This window comes from Leptodactylus fuscus, chromosome 2 (assembly GCF_031893055.1).
Source record: "Leptodactylus fuscus isolate aLepFus1 chromosome 2, aLepFus1.hap2, whole genome shotgun sequence".
NCBI classification, from domain to species: Eukaryota; Metazoa; Chordata; class Amphibia; order Anura; family Leptodactylidae; genus Leptodactylus; species Leptodactylus fuscus.
This window is the reverse complement of record NC_134266.1, coordinates 75,288,744-75,300,080: the sequence shown is the minus strand read 5'-3', so window position 1 is coordinate 75,300,080 and position 11,337 is coordinate 75,288,744.

Here is an 11,337-nt window from a genome sequence, read left to right as displayed (position 1 = left end):
ATCGCTACACACAATTCGTTCTACTGAAACTAATGCTTACATATGAAGTTTAGAGAAAAGCAACACTAAACTGAGACTCCAGACCACATGGATATGTTATTGGCAGCTGTGGTTCCTGTTGGACAGTTACATTAAAAAGCATTTATCTTCATGCATTTGCTGTTTATACACCAAGAGGAATCTGCTCACTTCCAAGTACATTAATATCGCATTCAATTTCCAAAGCCATTAGTTACTGGGAACAAGATTTTTCCATTGTGTTTGTCAAGATTTGACATTGTCCTGCAGGTCTGGGACATATCCACCACTGTTCACAGTAACAGTCTAGACATCATGCTTCCTGCACACAAATGTACTGTAAGGTCCTATGAGTATAAACATATGATAGCTCAATATTCTTTGTATGGAACGGGGTAATTTAGTAGTGATGTTACAGTATGGCAGTCTATTACATGATTTATTGTATTCCTTTGCTAGATGGCTTGAATTATACTCCAGATAATAAAAGACTACCCATCACCACTCCCTCCGGTTTTGGGCACCCCAGACTGAATTCCAGGGTTAGAGGACCCAATCTGTAAAACCTGGCTCCGTGGTAACAGAAGCTATGACCCTGCTGACATACCACCCCTGGTTATCCTCCTCTACCACAACATGGAAAACTTGCAAGCTGCTTTGTGGAGGGTCAGGTCATTGCAGTCATACTCTTGGCATAATCTATAAAATCCAACATCCCAACCCAAAGGTGAAGTCTCACCCTTCCTCTTTAACTGGGAAAGAGATTTCAACATTATTGTTTGCCCATAATTCAGCCATTAATAACACCTACCAGGAAATGAATTACAAAATCTTTTCACCTTGGTATTGCTTACATGTAACATTAGGGAAAATAATCCCTGACTCATCCTGACTTTGCTGCCGATATTCCTACATGAGGTTATGATCCTCTCCATCTTCTGTTCTTGTCGAATAAAAGGGAGATCTCAGTAACCAGTTGTCACTTACCTGACAACCTGCATTGCTGTTAGATTGCCCTTGACAATCCCTATTCAGAGATCTACTGAATGGTGCAAAACTCTACAATCAACAGGTAGTGGAGGTATACTGAGCCACCATTGATATCCTATTGCATTTGGGAGAGTCAATGAACCTAACACATGGAATCCCTCATCCAAACATCTCAAGGCTGGTCTGCTGGGTTTTATAAAACTTAGTTTTATTGGAAAGAGTTCAACTGCTGCTCTGGATGTTGAGAAACCTGGCCTCAGGGATAGACTAATCATGTACACAGTCCAGTCATAATAATGTGACCACCGCCTACTTTTGACCTCAACGTCAAATAACCAATCGCAGAAGGCACGTGTCATCAGCCAACTGGGTGTCCTCATCATTGTGGAAGGCATGATGGATCAACACAAGTATGCATCTATCCTTGCAGACCATGTTCACCCCTACAGGTGAATTGTTTTTCCTCAGGATGATGGCCTCTACCAACAGGACAATGCGATGTGTTATAAGCTTGCAGTGTACGTGCGTGGTTTGAGGGGCACTAGGATGAGTTTACTGTACACCCTTGGCCAGCAAATTCCCCGGACTTGAACCCAATTGAGAATCTGTGGGACCACCTTAATCGGGTTGTTCGCGACATGGATGCTCAACCGCATAACGGCATGGCTCAACATCCCAGTGAACAACATCACAACATCCCCTCTCTTCCTGCACGTCTCATAGCGGTCCGATCTGCGAAAGGTGGTTATTCTGGATTTTGACAGGTGGTCACACTAGTATGACTGGACTGTGCACAGGACTGGGAAGATTACTGGTGGGCTTCTTTTGATCACATTGTATTGCCTGGCTTTCCTTCTAACCCCATGTATAAATGCTTATAATTTATTTATAGTGTTATCTGGGATTTCAGGCTCTTATCAGCAGAGCCCAGCATACCTGTCCTCCAAGTCAATAGGGAATTTGATTACTGACATGTTAGTGTCCTGTAATTCCAACCCCTTTCTAAATAGAAGACATGTGCCTCAAATATAAATTATGATAAGCATTTTCCTGTTTATGCTCAGTGACTTCCACAAATCTCCTACAAAGATAGCCCCACTCCCTGACCTATGAGTGGAACTGGGCAACTCCATTTCTCATGCAGATGCTTTGACAATTCCACCAAAAGGTCTGATCTCTGGTGAGGTCTCCTGTGGTGGAGGAGAAAGGCCTTGAAGGTGTGACAGAAGTTCTCTGGGATATGTGTAATATTAGATTTGTGCTTTTCAGTGTCTTTTAATGTTCTTAAAATCCCTTTCCCTACGGGAAACTAAGCACCCTTGTATGTAAACCACCTATAGTGACACTTGAGGTATGCCATATATGGATTTGGTGCTGTGATAATCTCCTAATAATGTCCTAGCAGTCAGACCCCTACTTATCTAAAATTGACCATTTTAAAAAGCTGTATAACCTGTTTCAGATGTCATAGTATTTTAACCAACGTTGATTTACTGGTACAGTAGCTTAAGGAAGCTTTAGATGCTTGCATTGTTTGTAGTGTGTGCAGGTGAGCACATGGGCTGACATGGTCTGCTAGGATATACAGTCATTGTCAAACATTTTGAGTTTATTATTATAATTTTTGTGCCATTGATTCCGAGGTGTTGTACATTTAAAGGGGGGGATTTACATAAAACAAACAAAAAAACAAATACAATAGACTAACAGAGCAACCAGCTGGCACAGTGCAATAGAGGGCCCTGTCTGGAAGGGCTTACTGTACAATCTATATGGCAAGTGGGAGAGAGACAATAGGGGAGGGTTGTGATTGTGGGAGACAGTCTTATGTGTCATGATAGTGAATTCCAGAGTAGAGGGTATGCATTGGAGACGTCTTGGAGGTGGATGTGTGAAGATAGGAGCAGACCACAGAAGGAGGTGTTGAAAGGATCAGAGGTTAGCTTTGGGGAGGTAGCAAGAGATTAGGTCAGAGATGTATGAAGCAGATAAAGTGTGGATGGGCTTGTATGTGAGCACTAGCATTTTAATATCTATTTGCTGGACAATGGATAACCAGTGATGGAAGTGGCAAAGAGAAAAGAATGATGAAAAACAAGGAGAGAGACCGATTAAGCAAGTGGCAAAGTTGAGAGAGGACTAGAGGGGAGTGACAGGATTTGCTGGGAGGCCATAGAAAAGGAAGTAATCAAATCATGAGATGATGAGGGTGTGAACTAGCATTTTTGTAGTTTCAGGGATGAGGGTCGGATTTGTTGTTTCTAGATCTTTTATGGTAGCTGCACATGACCGAATTTCACCCGTGAAACTTGGTTCATGTGTTAGCCAGATTTACCGGCTTGAACTTCATGCAAGAGCAGGACTCCTAGCATCTTGGTTATCTTTGATACTACCAGTTACAGTACAGAACAGTATGTTGCTGGGAGGCAGGAACTCCTGGCATCATAGAAAGCTATAATGCTAGGAGTCCCGCTCCCAGAATCAGGTGAAACTCAGTCATGTGCAGCTAGTGAAATTCAGAAGTTTCTATGAGTACTGAAGTACAAGAGAATAAGCATTCTCTACGTATTAAAATGTTATTGACAAATACATTAAGTTTATTCAAAGACTCAATATTTACAGTGCTGAACCTCATTTTTCAAGACTGACATGCTAGATAGCAGCTTCTTGGCCAGTTCTTAACTAATAGCAATCCATTTCTGTCTATTCAGTGCTTAGGGATTATCCCAATTTCTGTTTGTTTGTCCACCCACTTTTTGAGGATTGACAACATTTTCTCAGTGGGATTGAAATCTGAGAAATCTGGGGAATCCAAAATTTCAACGTTTTGTTCACCATGCCTTGTGACATGGTGCTCCATAATGCTGGAGAAAGCATTGTTTATCACCAAATTGCTCCTGTATGGTTGGGAGAATTTGCTCTTGGACGAAGCTTAGATATCATTCTTTATTGAAGGCAGTGCTCTTAGGAAAAATTATGAGCCCTCTCCCTTGGATGAAAAGCATTCCCACACATAAAAGGGACATGAAGCCTTACTGTTGGCATGACAAAGGACTCATGGTAACGCTCACCATTTTTTCTCTTCCAGATGTCCTAAACAGTCTGAAGGCAGCTTTATCAGGGAACATAACTTTACCCCAGTCCATTATAGTCCAATCTCTGTTCTTTATCACTGAAGCACTACAATAGATAGTTGTGTAACTGTAAATCAATTTTACTCTTTTCTCTGTGAACTACTTATAGATTACACTGGAGGGAGGGGGGGAAGGGTTGCACTATGTCAGTGATGGAGAACGTATGGCTTGCATGCCAGAGAGGGCACACAGAGCCGTCTATGCTGGCACGCGTGCGGTCGCCCGGATCGCTCACTAACAGGGAATCCGGTACAGGATTCCCTGTTGATGAGCAATCGCTGCCTTCAGTTGTATGTGCAAATGCATATACAGCTGAAAGCTGTCAGTGTAGGCCTCTTCAGTCATACTGAAGAGCGTACTGAGGAGCATATAATACTGTGTATGTGGGGTACTGAGGAAGACATAATACTGGGGGGCGTATTGATAAGCATATAATACTGTGTGTGGGTGGCACTGTGGAGCATATAATCCTGTGGGGGGCTACTATGGAGCATATAATACTGTGTAGTGGGCCCACTGTGGAGCATATAGTACTGTAGGGGGGGCCACTGCGGTGCATATAATACTGTCTGGGGTCCCCTCACTATTTATATCACACAGTATCTGTTTTATAGCAGACATGATATTAGAACAAGATGTAATGACATTACACGGTCACTATAAAACAGTGCGATGTAAATAGTGAATATGAATTGTTCAAAGTACTAAATGCAGAGACCTTTACATTTCAGTACAAAGTTGTTTGTATTATTAAAATCTCTGTAAAGCCCCATTCACATGACTGTAATTTGTGGCTCTGTGAATGTTCGCAATAGTATTAAGGATAAATTGCCGTGTTGGCACTTCACGGTAATTTAGTGGGTTTTGGGTTGCAGTTTGGGCACTCGGGCTCTAAAAGGTTCGCCATCACTGTACTAAGTTGTTAATTGGGTGTACATGTTTTATATGTTTGTGTAAGGGGCATAAATTTAAATTTTTGACAAAAAATTGTTCAAAAAATAGTTTACTACATTATATGTATTGAATATGTAAAATCAATAAAAATGTTGAAATGAAAAAAAAAAAGTTGTTGTTCACATCAATGTTACGACAAATTAGTAAAATGCCAAAATAATAAAAATGTAAAGTGGAAAAAAGATTTACTGTAGCTCTGAGAATGTCAATTATAGTGTACACTGAAAATTTTACTTTAGCATAACCAATAATTCAACATATTTTCCGCGAGTGAAGCCGCGGGTACTCCACTAGTATTAGTAATATAATAGTTATGGTCTTATCATTATAACTGAATTCCCTGAATTAGATCTTTATGCTTTTACCTTTATTTCTGAATATATTTGTAGAACTGAAAAAAGTATTAAATTCTATACAGCAACCTGCAGAAATCTATTAGTAAGAATCATGTAAAGTGATGCCAGCCGTACTTAGTGTTCACACATATTCTAGTCTAAGGACTACTGATTCTTTTGTTGATCCAAGTGAAATGCCAGGCTACTGTTTAATGTTCAGATTTTTTGTGCCAGCTGATCATTTGAGTTCTGCTACTGTATATTTGCCAGGAACAATTGGTTGCCTAGTAACAGAATTATATGAAAGACAATTTTGTTTTATTATTTAATGTTAATACCTATAAAATCTAGTAGCAACTGTTCCCACCATGTTAAGAAATAGAAAATAGATTCTGGTGAAATACTTTATATAAGAGGGTCATATTTTGAGATGTGCACCGTTTCCCAGTTATGATGATATGATGGTGCAGTAATGGCGTTGGAAACAAAACAATTTAAAGCAACAAAACCCTTTATTTTAACCATGGCATAACGCATACTTACTACACAGCCTGGCTGTTACAAGTCATGTCAGGCAACTTGGCAAGTGTAGTCTCAATTACAGGTTTCTAATGGGCACTCATTTTACTAGTTACGAGTCTCTGGTGGCTATACAGCAAGTACAAGTCCCTGATATGCACACAGTTTAGTGGCTACAAGTCTTTAGTAGGTGCACAGGTTAGCACTTACAGGTCTTTGTTGAACACACAGCTTTGCGGTTACAAGTCTCTTGTGGGCACATAGCTTAGTGGTTACTGTCTTTAATATGCTCACAGAACAATTCACAGTATAATGCAAGGCCATGGTGATTAGTAGAGTCCCAGTCTCTAGTCACACTCACGCAGGAGTAACAAGGTTTCTATCCACCCACAGTACAGGCTCCAGTGCTGGAAAGGTCTCTCTAGAAGCCCACAGTCCAGCAATAGGTCATGTTGCTGTCAGCGGTCCACAATGGCTCAGAAGTATTCTTATAGTCTTCTCACACTGGCAGGCAGGTTTTGTGCGCAGTCTTTTAGTTGTATGGTACTGCAATGTTTCTCTTTCTCACTGTTCACTATACAAACCATGACACATGTCAATCAGCCTTAATACAGTCATGGCCAATAGTTTTGAGACTGACCCACATTTTGGATTTCAAAGGGTGTAATAAAAACATAAAAAACATTTACCTTTCCCTGGCCCTGCTACACTCTCCTGCCGCTGTCAGCCATCTTCAATGACGTCCGGGACGTGTCGCGATGCATATGGACACAGGCCCCGGTCATGTGACATCTGAGACATCATGCTAGTAGGCCCGAAGCCTGCCCGGAGAGGTAAGTAACACTGTTTTTTATGTTCCCTTACCTCTCCTGGGCCTCCGATCATTATATTCGGGGAACCGAAAAGACCCCCGAGTATAATAGTGCTTGTGAGGCCCGCAGCATGCGAGCCAGATGCAGCCATCAAAAGAGCCGCATCTGGCTCATGAGCCATAGGTTCCCGACCCCTGTGTTAGACCTTCAATGATATCTCAGTCAGCCAACCGGTACCCTGCTTCACAATGTTGAGAGGCAATTAACCCCAAAAATGCTCTCTGCAGATGGGTCTCATTTCCTTAAAAGATGTTCTGATTCGGTTTTAATCCAGACAATGTCTCTAGGTTTTATAAAAATAAACAAACATTGACCCAAAAAAGTGTTGTTTCCTTTTTCTATCAAAGAATTTAACATAATTAAATATTCTTTTCCTAGTTTTTATAGTAATAGTTTGCATTAACTCTAGATTGGTATGAAGAGTGAGCAGGTATAGTCGTTGCTTGCTAGGGAAATTAACCTAATCACAAAAACCTAATTTCCAGTGAATTTCAGCCCTGCCACAAAATTACCTTCTAACATAATTTTAGTGATCTCCTGGTTAGCTGAGGACTCAAGGCAGCTGATATCACTCATGTTGATTGAATTATAAGAGCAGACTGGTTACTTTCATAGGGGGACGGTGCTTGAACTCTTTGCCTTCTTCTGCTAGCCATAGTTATCTCCAAGGAAACAGTTGCAGTCATCAATGTTTTGCATCAAAGGGGCTTAATAGGCAAGGACATTGCTGCTTGTAAGATTGCTCTTAAATCAACCATTTATCGGATCATCAAGAACATCAAGAAGAACGGTTCAATTGCTGTGATGGAGTCTTCAGGGTGCCCAAAAAATTCCAGCAAGTGCCATGGCTGTATTCTAGAGAGGATTCAGCTAAGGTATCAGTTCAACACTAGAGATGAGCGAGTAATATTCGATCGAGTAGGTATTCGATCGAATACTACAGTATTCGAAAAACTCATACTCGATTGAATACTACTCGCTATTCGAGTCGGCCAATCAACGCTGGTTCTTCTCCTACCTTTAGAAGTCTTCTCTGCGCAGCGTCCCCACGGCGTCTTCTGGCTCTGAATTCACTCTGCCAAGCATTGGGCCTGGGCAGAGCTGACTGCACATGCCCGCGCTACAAGAAAATGGCCGTTTTGACTGTGAGCAGCCATTTTCTTTTAGTGCGGGCATGCGCAGTCGGCTCTGCCCAGGCCCGATGCCGGAAGACCGCGGGGACGCTGTGCGGAGAAGACTTCTCGGAGAATCCAGCCCGACAATCACTCGTGGACTTGGTCAGTTCAATGTGATCGAATGTTGCCTACCCCTGAAATGAGCATTTTTCCCTCATAGAGTATAATAGGATTCGATATTCGATTGGAGTAGTCGAATATTGAGGGGCTACTCGAAATGAATATCGAATATCGAGTATTTAACTACTCGCTCATCTCTATTCAACACCAATGCTTAGTTTGCTAGTAATGTCAGCGCTCAGGTGTCAGTGTGTATGCATGCACAGTGAAGCAAAGGCTTTTGGAGGCTGGCTTGTGTCAAGAAGGGCTGAAGACAAAAAAGCCACTTTACAAGAAAACTATGTGTATGTGTGCTGTCTATGTGATGTTCATATGGTGTTTGTGAAATGTTTGTGTGTGTGGTGGTGCAGCCCCTTTAGGAGTGACTCTTTTGCACCGTTGCTATAATCCATCCCTGTCAGTCACAGCTGTTGTTTTCCCCTCAGCACTTTCATATTTCCCCATTATATGTATAGGGCCTAACTTCGGGGGCCCCAATTTCATGACGAGGAGACACTAACGAGATGTAACGTGCGCAGTATTCTGCTCCTGTGGGTGGAGAGGGGACGTGCCAGATTTCACCAAAATCGGGGGAGAACTGTGGATTTGTATAGAGCAGACTACTACAGAATTTGAGTTTTATATATATAAATATATATAGATTGCTAATGCAGAAGCACAGATAGCGGGGGGCTGGAGAGGCGACCCCAGGCTCACTGACTCTGTGGTGATGCCACTACAAACTCTAGCAGTACTGCAGGACTTCAATACAATGGAAATGCATGCTAGAGCAGGAAGCGGTTGGCTTACTGCTCTGCCACTCTGTAACTTACAAGGCGCCATGATCACAAGAAAGATGACTCCTCAACACATTTGGGCACTGTGACGTCACAGCATTGCACCTCCTGTGCTGAGACACAGACATCTTGTTTGTGGTCACAGTGCCTTGTAAAGTACAGGCCTGAAGTCTTACAAGTCTAAGCAAGAAGTAAGAAGACGTGGCAGCAACAGCTCTGTGCATCAAGGGATCAGAGGCAGGTATTTATAATAATTGGGGAACTTATTATTACAAGTGGTACTAGGGGGCAATAATGGGGTCATTCGAATGTAATGGGATAATTTATATAAGGGAGCATTATAAATTTTAGGGGAATCATTTATGGAAGTGAAAACATTTATATAAGGAGTCATAATGGGGCACTTAGACTATATTAAAGGGATTTTCCAACTCATCTTTATCTAGTGATCATCAATATGAAATCAGTGGAGGTTTGATACCTAGGACCTCCCCTCAATGGATCAGTTGTTTGAAAGGATCAGGGTGCACATTAAACCACATGTCCTCTTAATCACACCCTATCTGTTTTATAGGGATCGTGCAATGTAATAACAGGCTCATCCCATAGAAGTTTATAGGACAAGGCTGTAGTTGCATGACCGGTAGGAAATGATCAATACAATATAAACAGAGTAGGGCTACAGTGCGTGCACCAGCGCCATGGTTCTTTTGAAAAGCTGATCAGCAAGGATCTTGAGTGTTGAACCCCCAATGATCTCTTATCTTGAGGATAGGTCATCAATAAAAATGAATTGGAAAACCAGACAATGGGGATCAAGTGTTTCTAACAGATCCAGTGTAAGGACACTATCATTTGTTCATATCGAGAATTGAGGGGATAGGTCTTGAAGATAGAACATTAACACTTAGCTTTTTATAAATAACAGAATAAGTAAATACAAATATTAGGAATCACATAACAATGAGTTCCAATTTAAATGGCGGGGTGGGGATCTATGTAACAGTAACTAAATGTCCTCATCACTCATGCAGTGGCCATAAAAAGTGAGTGATTCTACTCCCGTAGCCTATAATAATTTGCTGAAGCTTCACCCTAGGTACAGTAGCGTTATGTGTACCAAATAGTACCAGATAACCTCAAATGTAAATCAGGATGGCTCCCTTTGAATTCCATGAGACACAGTTTAAAACCACACAGACTGATTCACACATATAGGCATATTTCATGAGGAGTTTCAATTCACCTTAATCAGGGTGCACTCCTAGATGTACAAATGCCCAGAAAGTCCGTTGCAAATGCCTCAGAGAGATATCCGTCTGCTACACTGTGTGTTAATGTTCAACGCGTTTCCCCATCTAGGCTGGATCATCAGTGGATCATGTTGCCTGTACAGCAGGCAATAGGCAGGCCCATGTGACATTTAGGAGGCCAGAAGAAGCTCAAAGAGGACACACTGGAGCCCAAAGTAAGTTAGTAAAATGTTATTTTTGCTCAAACCTGACATTTTTGGAAAATTTGTATCAAAACCCCATTCGGTCAGCCCTATGTATGTGCCATAATGGCACATTATGCTGTGTGGAGGGGCCACTGTGGGACATTATACTGTTTGCAGGGGCCATTATGGCACATTATAATGCATGGAGAGGTCACTGTGGAATATTATACTGCATGGAGGGGCATCTATGGGACATTATACTGCATGAAGAGGCCACTATGGGATTACAGGGATCTTTGGCATGAACGTGCATTTAAGGTGCATTTAAAAACATCCAAAATGCATTTAAAAAAAAGTAGTAGTGACCTAGCCATACCCTTTCAACTTCATTACCTGGACATGGGTAAACACACCACTGCGCTCCATACTAGGGAGTGCCAGTGCTTATTAAAGGCAACCGTAGGAGAAAGAAGCAATACTATTTATGGTACTTTTCCCAGATCAGTTCTTAGACAACACTAGAGTGTATGGTTACTATGTTTGTTTGAGCAAGTGCCATCTAAGTCTAAAGTGCCATGTGTGCAGACCATAGAAGTGTCAAGTTTTATTTTCACAAATAGTACTTTATTACTGCTCTAAAATGATAAGTCGTCATCTTCTGATAATATGCGGAGATTAGCTGTAGATGACTGATGTCATTAGGATTTCAGAAGAAATGCTCGTGGAGCACAATGATTGTAGTCACGTTGGGTGATAAAACAATTGACATGGACCATTTTCCTGTTTTGGTCACCACCCAAGTCCTACTCTTCTGAGGTCTGTTTTGCAGGAGAGGAAGTTGTTTTTGGACTATGGCCCTTCTTAAGTAGACATAGTACCCCTTCTGACCCATGTCTATGGCCTCTCACCTAGCCGGCCTGTACCATTTTGAACTGATGAGACAGATTTACTATTACCTAAAATAAAATCTTTTTGCCCATAGCAACCGGTCACATCACGGGCAAAA